Consider the following 15,487-nt stretch of genomic DNA (forward strand, 5'->3'; position numbering starts at 1 on the left):
TGAGGAATATTCCATCACACTCCTGACTTGTGCTTTATAGATAGTGGACAGGCTTTGGGGAGTCAAGAGATGAGTTACTCGCCACAGAATTCGTAGGCTCTGATCTGCTCTTGTAGCCACAGTATTTGTATGGCTAATCCAGTTCAGTTTCTGGTCAATGGTAACCCCCAGGATGTTGATAGTGGAGGATTCAGTGATGATAATGCCGTTGAATATCAAGGGGCAATGGTTAGATTCTCTCTTGTTGGAGATGGTCATTGCCTAGCACTTGTGTGACATGAATGTTACTTGCCACTTGTCAGCCCAAGCCTGGGTATTGCAGTATTTGGACATGGACTGCCTCAGTATCTGAGGAGTCATGAATGGTGCTGAACATTGTGCAATCATCAGCGAACATACCCACTTCTGACCTTACGATGGAAGGAAAATCGTTGATGAAGCAGCTGAAGACAATTGGGCCACGACACTACCCTGAGGAACTCCTGCAGTGATGTCCTGGAGCTGAGAAGATTGACCTCCAACAACCACAACCATCATCCTTTGTGCTAGGTATGAATCCAACCAGAGGAGTGTATTCCCCCTCATTCCCATTGACTCCAGCTTGGCTAGGGCTCCTTGATGCCACATTCAGTCAAATGCTGCCATGATGCCAAGCATCACTCTCACCTCTGGAGTTCAGCTCTTTTGTGCATGTTTGAACTAAGGCTGTAATGACATCAGGAGCTGAGTGGCTCTGGTGGGACCCAAATTCAGCATTTATGAGCAGGTAATTGCTAAGTAAAAGCCACTTGATTACACTGTTGATGACCCCTTCACAGAATCACAGGGTGCAGAAGAGGCCTTTCGGCCCATCAAGTCTGCATTGACACGTGTGAAACACCTGACCTACCTACCTAATCCCATTTACCAGCACTTGGCCCATAGCCTTGCACGTTATGATGTGCCAAGTGCTCATCCAGGTACTTTTTAAAGGATGTGAGGCAACCCGCCTCCACCACCCTCCCAGGCAGTGTATTCCAGACTGTCATCACCCTCTGGGTCAAAAGGTTTTTCCTTAGATCCCCCTAAGCCTCCTGCCCCTCACCTTGAACTTATGTCCCCTTGTGACTGACCCTTCATCTAAGGGGAACAGCTGCTCCCTATCCACCCTGTCCATGTCACTCATAATCTTGTACGCCTTGCTCAGGTTGTCCCTTAGTTTTCTCTGCTCCAACGATAACAACCCAAGTCTATCTAACCTCTCTTCATAACTTAAATGTTTTATCCCAGGCAACAACCTGATGAATCTCCTCTGCACCCCCTCCAGTGCAATCACATCCTTCCTATAATGAGGTGACCAGAACTGCACACAGTACTCCAGCTGTGGCCTCACCAAGGTTCTATTCAACTCCAACATGATCTTCCTACTCTTGTAATCTATGCCTCGATTGATAAAGGCAAGTGTCCCAAATGCCTTTTTCACCACCCCACTAACATGCCCATCTGCCTTCAGAGATCTATGGACACACATGCCAAGATCCCTTTTTTCGTCAGAGCTTCCTAGTGTCATGCCGTTCATTGAATACTTGTTTGTCAAATTACTCCTTCCAAAGTGTATCATCTCACACTATTCAGGGTTAAATTCCATCTGCCACTTATCTGCCCATTTGACCATCCCGTCTATATCTTCCTGTAGCCCAAGACACTCAACCTCACTGTTAACCACCGGGCCAATCTTTGTGTCATCCGCAAACTTACTAATCCTACCCCCACATAGTCATCTATGTCATTTATATAAATGACGAATAATAGGAGACCCAGCACAGATCCCTGTGGTACACCACTGGACACTGGCTTCCAGTCAATAAAGCATCCTTCTGTCATCACCCTCTGCTCTGCCTTCTACAACTAAGCCAATTTTGAATCCACCTTATCAAATTACCCTGTATCCCATGTGCATTTGCCTTCTTTATAAGTCTCCCATGTGGGACCTTGTCAAAGGCTTCGCTAAAATCCATATAAAGTACATCAACTGGTCACCTCCTCAAAAGTTTCAATCAAATTTGTTAGGCATCACCTCCCTCTGACAAAACCATGCTGACTATCCCTGATCAAACCTTTCCTCTCAAAGTGGAGATAGATTCTCTCCTTCAGAATTTTCTCCAATAGTTTCCCTAGCATGAATGTGAGACTCACTGGCCTGTAGTTCCCTGGCTTTTCTATACAACCCTTCTTAAATAGTGGAACCACATTAGCTGTTCTCCAGTCCTCCGGCACCTCCCCCATAGCCAGAGAGGAATGAAAAATTTGGGTCAGAGCCCCTATGATCTCCTCCCTTGCTTCCCTCAGCAGTCTGGGACACAAATCATCCAGACCTGGAAATCTGTCCACTTTTAAGCCTGCCAACACCTCCAATACCTTGTCACTCCCTATAACAATTTGCTCAAGAACCTCGCAGTCTCTCTCCCTGAGTTTGATACCTTAATCCTCATTCTCTTGGGTGAAGTATTCGTTCAACACTCTAACGATATCCTCTGGCTCCACCCATAGGTCACCTCTTTGGTCCCTAACAGACCCTACTCTTTCCCTGGTTATCCTCTTCCCATTGATATAGAATATCTTGGGATTTTCCCTACTTTTACTGTCCAGAGCTTTCTCATATCCCCTCTTTGCTTTCCTAATTGCTTTCTTAAGCTCCACCCTGCACTTTCTGTACTCCAGTAATGCCTCCGCTGATTTGCTTCTCTTGGACCTGCTAAAAGCCTCTATTTTCCTTCTCATCATATCCTGAATATCTCTGGTCATCCATGGTTCCCGGGGCTTGTTACTCCTTCCTATCACTCTCCCCATTTCCTTTTTGAACGACCCCCATTGCTCCTCTGTAGAATTCCCCACAAGTAGCTGTTCCCAGTCTACCTTAGCCAGATTTTACTAAAATCCACTCTCCCCCAATGCAAAACATTTAATGCAACTTGTCTATTTCCTTGTCCATACTAAACTTAAATTGTACCATGTTGTGGTCACTATCACTAAAATGCTCGCCCACCGCCACCTCAGCCACCTGTCCGGCTTCATTCCCCAGGATTAGGTCCCTTGTTGGACCCTCTACATATTGACCTAAAAAGTTCTCCTGTACACATTTCAAGAAATCCACTCTGTCCAAGCCCTTAGCACTATGTCTATCCCAATTAATGTTGGGAAAGTTGAAATCACCTAATATAATTACCCTATTGTTATTGTTTTTACACACCTCTGCAAATTGTGCACATATTTGCTCCTCAATTTCCCATTGACTATCTGGGGGTCTATAATAAGCAGCTAACAATGTGGCTGCCCCTTTTTTATTCCTATGCTCTACCCACAAAGCTTCATTTGATGCCCCCTCCAAGATATCATCTCTCCTGACTGCAGTAACTGACTCCTTAACTAACAATGCAATGCCTCCTCCTTCTTTACTCCCTCCCCTGTTCCCCTTGAAGATTCTATATCCCGGAATGTTGAGCTGCCAAACCTTGCCCCTCCCTCAACCACATCTCAGTGATGGCTACTATATCACGATTCCACGTGTCAATCCTCACCCTTAACTCATCCATTTTACCTGTAATACTCCTGGCATTAAAGTAGAGGTCATTCAGCCTTGCCTTACTCCCCTGAAACTTAATGCAGCTGTACTCCCTCTGACTTGATTGTTTACTGTTTTCTGTGTCCCTATTCTGCTAACATCCTGTGCCCCCTCCCTCTGCCTAATTAGTTTAAACTCCTCCCAACAGCACTAGCAAGCTCACCCACAAGAATGTTAGTCCCGCTCTGGTTCAGGTCCCACCTTCCCCAGAAACGGTTCCAGTGATCCAGGAATCTAAAACCCTTCCTCTTGCACCAACTCTTAAGCCACATATTCATCTGTGCTATTCTCCTATTTCTGAGCTCACTAGCACGTGTCACTGGGAGTAATCCAGAGATTACACCTCGAGAGGTCCTGCTTTTTAGTCTACTGCTTGAATTCTTGATGCAAGACCTCATCCCTCTTTCTACCTATGTCATTGGTACCAACATGTACCAAGTCCTCTGCCTTATCACCCTCCCCCTTCAGGATGTCCTGCAGCCGCTCAGTGACATCCCAGACCCTGGACCAGGGAGGCAACACACCATCCTGGAGTCATGTTGTTGGCCACAGCAGTGCCCATCTGTTCCCCTGACTATAAAATCCGCTATTACTTTTACTCTTCCTCCCCTCCTGTACGGACAGGCTGTTTGTGGTGCCAGAAGCTTGGCTCTGTCTGCACTCCCTGGAGGAACCAGCAACCTCCTCACTCTCCAAAATGGAATGCCAATTTATGAGCGGGACCCCAGGGGACTCTGAACTACCTGCCTGTTTCTCTTGGACTGCCTGGTGGTCACCAATTCTCTTCTTTCCTCATGTCCCTTCAGCTGCGTGCTATCCACGTGCTATCCATGATTCTCTCAGACCCGCGGATGCTTCTCAGTGTCCACAGCCGCTGCTCCAGCTCCGAAACCCAAGCCTCCAGGAGCTGCAGCTGGACACACCTCCCGCACACATGTTGGCCGCGGGCAATGGAAACGCTCCTGGCCCCCCACATGGAGCACGAGGAGCACACCATTGCCCCGAGTTCTCCTGCCATGACTCATCCCCTCAAATTAAACCTTTTAAATCAATTACTCTAGTGTCCTTCTTTCCTGATCCTCGTTACCACAGAATATGCAAACTATAAACCACAAAAAGATCTCAAACTATAAGCGATAAAAGTAATAAATACTTACCTGACCTTACCCACCAGTCATTCCTTTCCCCCGTAGCCTGTACTGCTGCAGCAGGACAAGACCACTCTCTGAGGATTTAAGAAGTTGGATAGCAAAGAAAAAATGCAAAGAGCACCTTTTCTCCTATGCACCGAATTCCCACTGTGCACCAAATTACCAATACCCACACTCACTCTAGCTGTGTCTCACTCAAGGTGAGGTCTCTCCCTTGTTTGTGTGCAAGCACACTGTCCATCACCTTACTGATGATTGAAAATAGACTGATGGGGCAGTAATTTGTCCTGCTTTCTGTGCACAGAACATACCTGGGCAATTTTCCACATTGCCGGCTAGATGCCAGTGTTGTAGCTGTACTGGAGCAAATTGGCTAGGGGCGTGGCATGTTCTGGAGCACAAGTCTTCAGTGCTATTGCTGGAATGTTGTCAGTGCCCATAGCCTTTTCCGTATCCAGTGCCTTCAGCCGTTTCTTGATATCACATGGCATGAATCAAATTGGATGAAGACTGGCTTCTGTGATGCTGGGGAAGCCGAATTAGATAATCCACTTGGCATTTCTGGCTGAAGATTTTAGCAAATGCTTCAGCCTTTACTTTTGCAGTGGGCTCCCCCATCATTGAGGATGGGGAAATTTGTGGAGGCTCTTCCTCCAGTGAGTTGTTTAATTGTCCACCATGATTTGCAACTGAATGTGGCCGGACTGCAGAGTTTATATCTGATCCGTTGGTTGTGGAATGGCTTAGCTCTTTCTATTACTTGCTGCTTATGCTGTTTACCATGCAAGTAGTCCTGTGTTATTGCTTCACCAAGTTGTCACCTAATTTTTAGTTATGTCTGATGCTGCTCCTGGCATGCCCTCCTGCACTCTTCATTGAACTAGGGTTGATCCCCTGGCTTGATGGTAATCATAGAGTGGGAGAATTTGCTGGGCCATGAGATTACACATTGTGGTTGAGTGCAATTCTGCTTAGGCCAATGGCCCACAGTGCAAAACACTTATTATGGTAAGGAAATGTAAAGTAGTTTAGTACAGTCATATATTTAGTCGGTAAAATATGCTATGTCAACGGGGTTTGTTGTAACAGTTGTATGAAATTCACTGGCAGTACTTTGGGTGAAAAGACCAGGGACTTAATTGCAAATTGAAAGGAAAAATAATTAACCTAATTAGGTTAAGATAATACCAACAATCTTTTACTGCCTAAGGACACAATGGCATGAGGATGATAATGTGGAGTACTCAGAAGGACTACATATATACAGCACTATGTTTGTTAGCTCGATAGCATTTCAGCTACCCCGCTCCTTGAAAGTTTTGACACATTCCATTCAAACTTGGTTCAGAGCATTTTAAACTAAATTGGATTTCCTCATCAGAAGCAAACAGCCTTCTTCCCACAATCTGTTTTGATAGCATTGCACAAAGTCTTCTTTTTGCACAGCAAAGGATTCTCATCCAAAATAGCAGTTCAGACTATAGAGATGCAAAGAATATTGGGAGAAACTTATAGAACCATAGCAGCAGATAGTAAGGTATTAGGTGGGTTCAGCATAAGAAGGAAAATAATAAGGTCTAAATTAGGTTGACACGGCAAGCATGTGAATGCACAGATCATGATAAATAAGATTGGTGAGTTGCAGGTGGAGACAACCACATGGAAATCTGTTGTGGTGAAAACAGAGACCTGGCTCAAAAAAGGGTAGGACTGGGTATTAAACATTCCTGGATACAAGGTGTTCAGGAAAGATAGGAAAGAAGGAGGGGTGGCAGTATTGATTAAGGAGATCATTGCAGTGCTGAAGAGAGAGGATGTCCCAAAAGGGTCAAGACAGAATCTATTTGGCTAGAATTAAGGAACAAAAAAGGTACAATTAACATTTCTCAGTGTGATCTATAGGTCACCAATAGTGGGAAAGATATAACAGAAAAAATTTGCAAGGAAATTTCAGAGCGGCACAAGAATTATGGATTAGGTATAATGGGGGATTTTAATTATCTGAATATAGACTGTTATAGTAGTAGTGTAAAGGGTATAGAGGGTGAATGTGTTCAGAAGAACTTCTTACAGCAATATGTTTACAGTCCAATAAGAAAGGATTGGACCTGGTTCTTGGGAATAAGGTGGGTCACATGGATCAAGTGTCAGTAGGGAAGCATTTAGGGAATGGTAATCACTATATCATTAAGTTTAGGTTAGCTGTGGAAAAGGACAAGAAGCAATCCAGAGTAAGAATAACCAGGGAAATGGGATAAGAATAGATCTGGCCTAGATAAATTAGAATCAAAGGTTAGCAGGCAAAACTGTGACTGAACAATGGGCTGCTTTTAAAGAAGGGATAATTTGAGTCCAGTCAAGGTACATTTCCACAAAGGAGAAGGGTAGTGCAAAGAAATCCAGAGCTCCCTGGATGGTGAAAGAGATAGAGATTAAGATGAAGCAGAAAAAGTGCGTTTATGACAAATATCAAGTAGATAATACAATTAAGAACAAGGCCAAATATAGAAGGTTCAGAGGGGAATTGAAAAGCAAGTACCCTGTACATCAACACTTCTGTTATTGAGCATGCTCCAGGAATGGAAAGTGCTGGTTAATCAAAACTGCCCGTTAACTAAGTTGAGTTCTGTGTTTTCATCCAGTTAGAAGGCTTCTGGGTGATCTTGCGGTGATACAGATTTGAGGTCTAATGAGAGGTGTGGAAGCATGTGAATCAAGTGTGGCACTGAGGGAACATGGTGCTGCAGGATAGTGGAAGGTTAAGACCAGAGCAAGAGAAGGCTGTGGATAACAACTACCCATAAGTTTCACAATTATTAGTGGTTGTGTGAGAGTGAGGCTGATGGGGAGCACCAGGGATGAGGGATATCTCCAGTCAAAAAATAAATTCTGGTTACTAGTGTGCTGCTTGGTACAATGTCGGATAACAGACATTTTACTGTAAGAGAAGCAAAGAAAAGATAAGAAAAGAGACTAGTGGCTAACATAAAAGAGAATCCAAAAGTCTTCTATAGCCATATAAATAGTAAAAGAGTGGTAAAAGGAGGAGTGAAGCTGATTAGGGACCAAAAAGGAGATTTACTCAGGCAGGCAGAGGGTATGGCTGAGGTATTAAATAACTGCTTTGCATCTGTTTTTACCAAGGACGAAGATTCTGCCCAGGTCATGGTAAAAGAGAATGTAGTTCAGAAATGTGAAAGATTTAAAATTGATAAGGAGGTATTGGATGGGCTGTCTGTATTTAAAGTTGATAAGGCACCAGGACTAGATAAGATGCATTCAAGGATATCGAAGGAAGTAAGAGTGGAAATTGTGGATACACTGGCCATAATTCTCCAATCTTCCTTAGACTCAGGGGTAGTGCTAGATAACTGGAGAATTGTAAATGTTACACCCTTGTCAAAAGAGGGTGTAAAAAGAAGCCTAGCAACTACCAGCAGTTTAACCTCAGTAGCGGGGAAACTTTTAGTAATAATAATTCAGGAGAAAATTAATAGGCACTTGGGCAAATGTGAGTTAATTAATGAAAGCTAGCATAGATTTATTAAGAGCAAATTATATTTAACTAACTTACTTGAGTTTTTTGATCAGGTCACACAGGGTTTATGTTATGTGGTGTACATGAACTTCCAAAAGGCATGTATGAAATTATTCATTTTGGTTGAAAGAACACAGAGAGACAACATAAAATAAATGGTACAATTCCAAAGAGAATGCAGGAGCAGAGGGACCTGGGTGTATATCTGCATATATCATTGAAGGTGGCAAGATAAGTTGAGAGCATGGTTAATAAAGTATATGACATCCTGGGCTTTATCAAAAGGGGCATGGAGTACAAAAGCAAGGGGGTTATTGAAAATCTGTATAGAACACTGGTTTGGTCTCAACTGGAATATTGTGCCCAGTTCTGGGCACCACATTTAGGAAGGATATGAAGGTATTAGAGAGGATGCAGGAAAAGTTCAGAAAAATGGTTCCAGCAATGAGGAACTTTATTTATGAAGAAAGATTGGAGTCGATGGGACAGTTTTCCTTGGTGAAGAGAAGGTTGAGAGGAGATTTGATCGAGATATTCAAAATCACGAGGGGACTGGACAGAGCAGATAGCAAGAAACTGTTCCCATTGGTGGAAGGATTGAGAACAAGAGGGCACCAAATTAAGGTAATTAAGGCAAAAGGAGCATTAGCAACATAATTAATGATTTTTTTCATGCAGTGAGTGGTTAGGATCTGGATGCACTACCTGAGAGTATGGTGGAGGCAGGGTCAATTGAGGCTTTCTAAAGGGAATTGGATAATTATTTGAAAAGGAAAAAAATTCCAGAGCTACAGTGTAATGGCAGGGGAGTGGTGAATTGCTTCTTCAGAGGGCCAACACTGACACGATGTGTCAAGTGGCCTTCTTCTGTGCTGTGACCATTCTATGATTCTATACTTGCCACAGATGCTTCCTGATCTGCTCTATTTTCTGCATTTCCTATTTATCTTTCGGATTTCCTGCACGTGCAACTTTTGCTTTTTGTTTAAGCATGCCAAAATACTTTATCCCTTTTGAAGAAGTAATATGGCAGTAAGTTAGACCTTTCAAGCAACTGTGCTAGGTTCAATGAAGTTGTTTCAAAATAGTTCTTAAACTCTAAGCAGAAATAAATTGCTGTCACAAAATAAATTTAGTCAATGGTTGATATCTGCTTGAAAGTATGCATGAGTTTGGGAACATGCTGCATTGAAAATTACTGTTGTACTACATCACTACACCATACAAAGGATCATTGCAGCACAACAGCAATATTTGAAGATCTTCATGTGACAGAGACAAGTAAAGAGAGCAATCTAGGATAAATCTTTTCAGGAAAATGCAAAACTTTAATGTCACTTTGTTAGAAACCAAGATAAATCAATCTTTAAGCAATTAATGATTTCCATTAGTTAATATCGCATAATTAACATACATTGAAAATACATCCAGACACTTTACTTATAAAATTTTCTAGAAAAATATTTCCCTGCATGATCTAAGCAGAGGGTGACTAGTTGTCATCAGGAGTAAAAAGGGAAAAGGAAGGAAAAGTGGCAAGAGGGTAGCTATGCAAATGGTCCCAATCCTGTTGAAAATGAAACCCAAGAGCTCTTTGCACATCACATTGGAGGAAAGGGTGGATGAAACATGGGAAAAAGGTTTGGGTAAAAGATTAAATCATAGAAGAAGGGATCTAAACAGTGTTGCTTGAGGAAATCATTGGTTTTCTCCACAGCGTTGCATGGATCTCACTGATGGCCCTTTGACTTTGTATGGTTAAGTGTGGAGAGGGTAGCCCTGGTCATTGAGCAGTCATCGCCTGGATGCCTGGAGATGGTAGATATTTCAGAATGGTGCAGCACAAATGCATCATAAGTGCTGTCAGGATAGCAGACATTCACGGAGGTGAACCTTTTTGTCTGGTCACAAATCAATTAGGTATCAGAGAACAGCACACCCTGCTTTATAATGCTTCTTGTTTCAGGAGTGAATAATGCTGCCTGCACACACATTGACCTTGCATTACATAATCCCATTGGGCTCAATTCATAATATTGTCTATTCAAGATCTTCAGGCACATGCAAGGGATGCAGGGTTTTGCATTTAAGGAAAGTTTCAGTAGGCCTTTGTAGCAGTGCTAGCAGCAACATTATGCTACTCAATTTCATGCCCAAAGTGACACTCTCCCGTCAGTCAAATCCTCTACTACTCTGCTCTATTTTTGATAACAAGCATAACAGACAGCTCCCTTCCTCTATGATTTAAACATTTACCCAAACCTTATTCCCCTGCTTCATCCATCCTTTCCTCAGATATGACCTGCAAAGAGCTCTTGGATTTCATCTTCTATAGGATTGGGACCATTTGCATAGCTACCCTTCCTGCCACTTTTCCTTCCTTTTCCCTTTTTACTTCTGATGACAACTGGTCACCCTCTCACATAGCCTACCTCCAATTCCTACAACTCTACAATTTTCTTTCCACAATTCCACTTTCAAGCATGACAGCAATGATCTACTATTCCCTCGACCTCGTCCTTACCTAATAAGTAACTACTCAATTACTTTTCCTAGATGTCACATTTGTTGACATTATTAATGATGCCCTTCATTCAGACACCATCTCTCTCACTGTCTCTTTAAAACTTTTTTTTAATTCTTTCACGGTGTAGTAATTATAACTTCAAGGAATATAGTGACTGTAGCTTTAAGACTGATTATGTTGTATAGTATCACATGACAGTGTGAATGAATCAGCTCTAAGCATGGGGAACTTTAGAGTGGTGGTTCTTCTTCTAGTTATGGAGCCTGATGGAAGCATGTAACTGCTGCTGCAGCCTGTAAATAAAGTTCAATGTTTCTAATGAAAAACCTGTCTGGAAAATCAAATCTATAACAAACTGCTGACAAGGATAAATCAGGTCCAGCATTTGTCCCTTGCCCAGCAACTGTGAGTATCTTGTTTAAACAAAAGAAAAGGAAGATATACTCACCAGATATGTCACATTTTGGTAGGATTGACCCTTTAGAACCATCTACAGAAGATTGGTGTTAATATATAGAATGCCTCAGGTTCTATTTCCAGGCAAATGAAATAACAAAGGAGGAAAATAGGAGAGCAATTCTCCTAAGCGTTTGCAAGAGTAAAACCTATACTTTATTCCAAGGTTTGATGGCAACAAATGCTCCTGATTTGAAGACCTTCAATTAATTGATTGAAAGGGACACTTTCAACCCAAACCCTCAGTCTCCATGCACAGGTTCAGGTTTAATTCGAGGGTTAGAGCCCCGTGGGAGACCATTGCTATATACATGGTGAAATTGAAACAACTGACTGAACACTGTGATTTTGGGGAGACCCTAAACAATATGCTCCTAGCTTGTTTGGTCTGCAGTGTGCAAGATGATGCCATTCAATGATGATTATTAGCTGAAGTAAACCTCAATTTTAAAAAAAGCATTGGAAATAGTGCTCACGATGGAAAGAACTGAACAGGACATGCAGGCTATACAAGGTGCACAAAATGGCTCTGTTTTCCAGTTGAGGTGGGAATAGACAGCTGAAATGTGGCATGAAATATCAGGACTCCACCACAAAGTGGGAGACAGTCCCCACTACCCGAAAATTTAGAATAAATACAGGAAGCAGCTCAGCAGCAAATCTGAAAATGAAATGTTACCAATGTGGAAGCAATCATACTCCTGAAACCTGCCATTTTAAAGAGGTGGAGGGAGTGCTATTTTTGCCATAAAAGAGGGCACATACTGAAGCATTGTGAAGCAAGATTAAGACAGACTCCCAGGCAGCAAATTAAGTTAATTGAAGTACATAATGTAGAAGAATCAAAAACCACTAATTCTCACATTTATTGGCAATTTACTTAAGGGAAGACAGAGCCAATCACTGTTACTCTGCAGGTAAATGGAAAACCTTTAATGATTGAAGTGGATACTGGGAAAGCACATCTTCAAATCTTTAAACAAAGGTACTCAACACTTGAATTTGGAGCAAACTTCAGCCAAATTGAAAACTTATACTGGCGAAGCTATCCAAGTGAAGGATATTACCTGTTTATTATAAGCACCAATCAGCACAACTACCAGTGATGGCAATAGAAGGGGAAGGACCAAGCCTTCTAGGTCATGATTGTTTCAGAGAAATTAAATTAAATTGGTCTGAAATTTTCCAGTTACGAGTAGGAGGACTGCCAGAGCTGCTTAAGAAATATGACAAGATTTTTCGAGTCAAACTGGGGAGAATCAAATGCCTACAGGCTAAGATCTACATTGAGTTGGAAGCAACTCCTGGTTCCTTTGAAGCAAGGCTGGCGCCATATGCTCTGAGGGAGGAGGTTGACACCAAATTGAACTGTTTAGTGTGGTGGGGGGTCATACAGCCAGTTCAATTCTCAGAGTGGGCAGCACCTATAGTCCCTGTCTTAAAACTAGATCAGACCATCTGGATCTTTGGGGACTATAAGCAAACAGTAAACAAAGCTGCCAAGTTGGATAATTACCCTATCCCCAAGATTGAAGATCTCTATGCTAAATTAGCATGAGGGATAACTTATACTAAACTAGATATGAATCACGCATATCAGCAGCTGGAACTGGATGATGCCTCCAGAGAGTTTGTGACCATAAACACCCACAAAGAGTTATATCAATTCATGCATCTGCCCTTTGGTGTTTCTTCGGCCTGAGCAATTTTCCAGAGGATGATGGAGAGTTTGCTACAAGAACTATATCAAATCATGGTCTATTTGGACAATGTCCTCAAAACAGGTTTCACAGAGGCTGAACACTTGACTGATTTGGAGGAAGTCTTGAAATGGTTTTTGGAAGCAGGGGTGCGCTTAAAAAAAGAAAAGTGCACCTTTTAGGCAAGTGAAGTTGTTTATTTGGGCCACTGGGTAGATTCCCAATGGTTACACCTGGTAGAAGAAAAAGTTAAAGTTATTAAGGAGGCACCTTCACCTAAAAATGTCTCTGAACTCAATACCATTCTTAGGTATGGTTAATTATTATGGTCAACTCCTACCAAACTTATCAATGGTCCTAACCCCTCTATACTCATTATTAAAGAAAAACCAGCATTGGGCTTTGAAGAAGCCTTCACAAAAGTTAAACAATTCTTGCATTCTTCAAACTTGTTAGTGCACTATGACCCGACAAAGCAACTGGTACTAACCTGCGACATGTCCCCATGTGGCATGGGAGCAGTAATATCACACAAGATGGATGACGGTTCAGAAAGGCCGATAGGCTAAGTGTCCAGGACCCTTTCCACAGCTGAAAAAGGGTATTTGCGAATTACGACAGTGTCTGACCACAAACCGCTCTTGGGACTGTTCAGGGAAGAAAAACCTATCCCACGTAGCTTCTGCATAAATTCAAAGATGGGCTCTAATTTTATCCACATATGAATACACTTTTGTGCACAGACCAGGGATGCAAATAGCCAATGCTGATGCCCTAAGTCCTTTGCAGGAGAGCAATGAATATACCCCAATTCCCCAAGAGATGGTATTAGCGATTAATTTCCTGGATTCCTCACCAGTCTGAGCAAGGCAGATAAGAAACTGGATGAATCGTAATCCAGTCCTGTCCTAAGTGAGAGACCAAGTGTTAAAAGGATAGTCCCAGGAACCAGTCCCTGACAAATTGAAGCCCTTCTTCACTCAAAGGTATGAATTGAGCAGTCAAGGTGATATCCTGTTATGGGGTGTGTGAATAGTTGTTCCTTCACAAGGAAGGAAACCACTCTTAGCAGAGTTGCACATGCATCCGGGAATCTCAAGAATGAAGATGATCTCACAAAGTTACAGTTGATGCCTGGGCATAGACGGTGATATCAAGAAGGTGGTTAAACACTGTATACAATGCCAATAACTACATAAGTTACCTGTTGTGGCCCCACTACACCCGTGGGAATGGCCTGGTAGGCCCTGGGTGAGACCACACATAGATTACATCAGTCCTTTTCTAGACACCATGTTCCTACTAATAATTGCCACACGTTCCATATGTCTAGATGTTTATGAGGTTCAGTCACCAACATCAGGCACGACTACAGAAAAGTTACGCCAAAGCTTTTCTATACATGGATTGCCAGAAGTAACCATCTCAGACAATGTTATTGAGTTTATTACCACTGAATTTCAAAGATTTGTGAGCCTAAATGGCATCAAACACATAAAGACAGCACCATATCATCCATTGTTTAATGGATTAGCTGAGAGAGCAGTACAGGCTTTTAAAGCTGGGATGAAAAAATTATCAGGAGGATCATTGGAGACTAAACATTCACATTTCCTGTTTCACTATAGAACCACCCCCCATGCTGCTACAGGTTCAACACATTCAGAGTTACTCATGAACCAAGGCCTATCTATTAGGAGAACTACTTACTTCCACTCTTGCAAAATCACCCACATCTGGGCAACCTTATCCTACCATTTCTGAAATTGACTTGATTTCCCCAATGTTCTTTTAATGCATTATTTTTTAAATCATCAACTTCAAATTTTCCATGACCTCACTCTTTCCTACATTTTTGACCTCCTCCAATCTTCATTACTTCTTATGCTCTTCAGTTCTCTGACCCCCGCCCTCTGTGCCCTATTCTGAACCACTGGTACCACAAGACTAGCCCACCCAAAAATACTACTTGCTGTGCGAATTTGTCTGTAATTACAGAATTTTTTAATCTTTGCAACATTTTTGAACATCTGACTAATATTTGTTTAAAAAGTGAGTATAAGTCATTGTTATAGGAATTTCTCTATCACACAAGTGTTTGTAAAAGGAATCACATAAAAATGCGCATTTCTGAACGTTCGACTAATTCAAAGATGCTTAACTTCCATGTAAATTCCCCCAATCAGCTTCTGTTCAGCAGGACAGACGCAAAATGATACCACGCTGTTTAATGACCTTTCAGCCTGATCACATACAATTATTGCTTGGGCTCAGTGGTCTTTCAAGGAGTAATTTGTGTCCCTGACCGAATTATTTATTATTTAATACATGGAGTTATGAAAGGGAAGTACGAGTTATTAATAATTGTTATTAACGTAGTGGAAAATAATATGGAATGAGCAATAATGGTTAATATCTGTAAAAATATATGTTTTTGCTGACCTACATATTCGAATTAGGTAAATAACCTTTTGCTAAACCATGTAATGCAAATAAAATCTTGCAATCTAATTA

This window comes from Carcharodon carcharias, chromosome 5, assembly GCF_017639515.1.
Source record: "Carcharodon carcharias isolate sCarCar2 chromosome 5, sCarCar2.pri, whole genome shotgun sequence".
In the NCBI taxonomy this organism is placed as follows: domain Eukaryota; kingdom Metazoa; phylum Chordata; class Chondrichthyes; order Lamniformes; family Lamnidae; genus Carcharodon; species Carcharodon carcharias.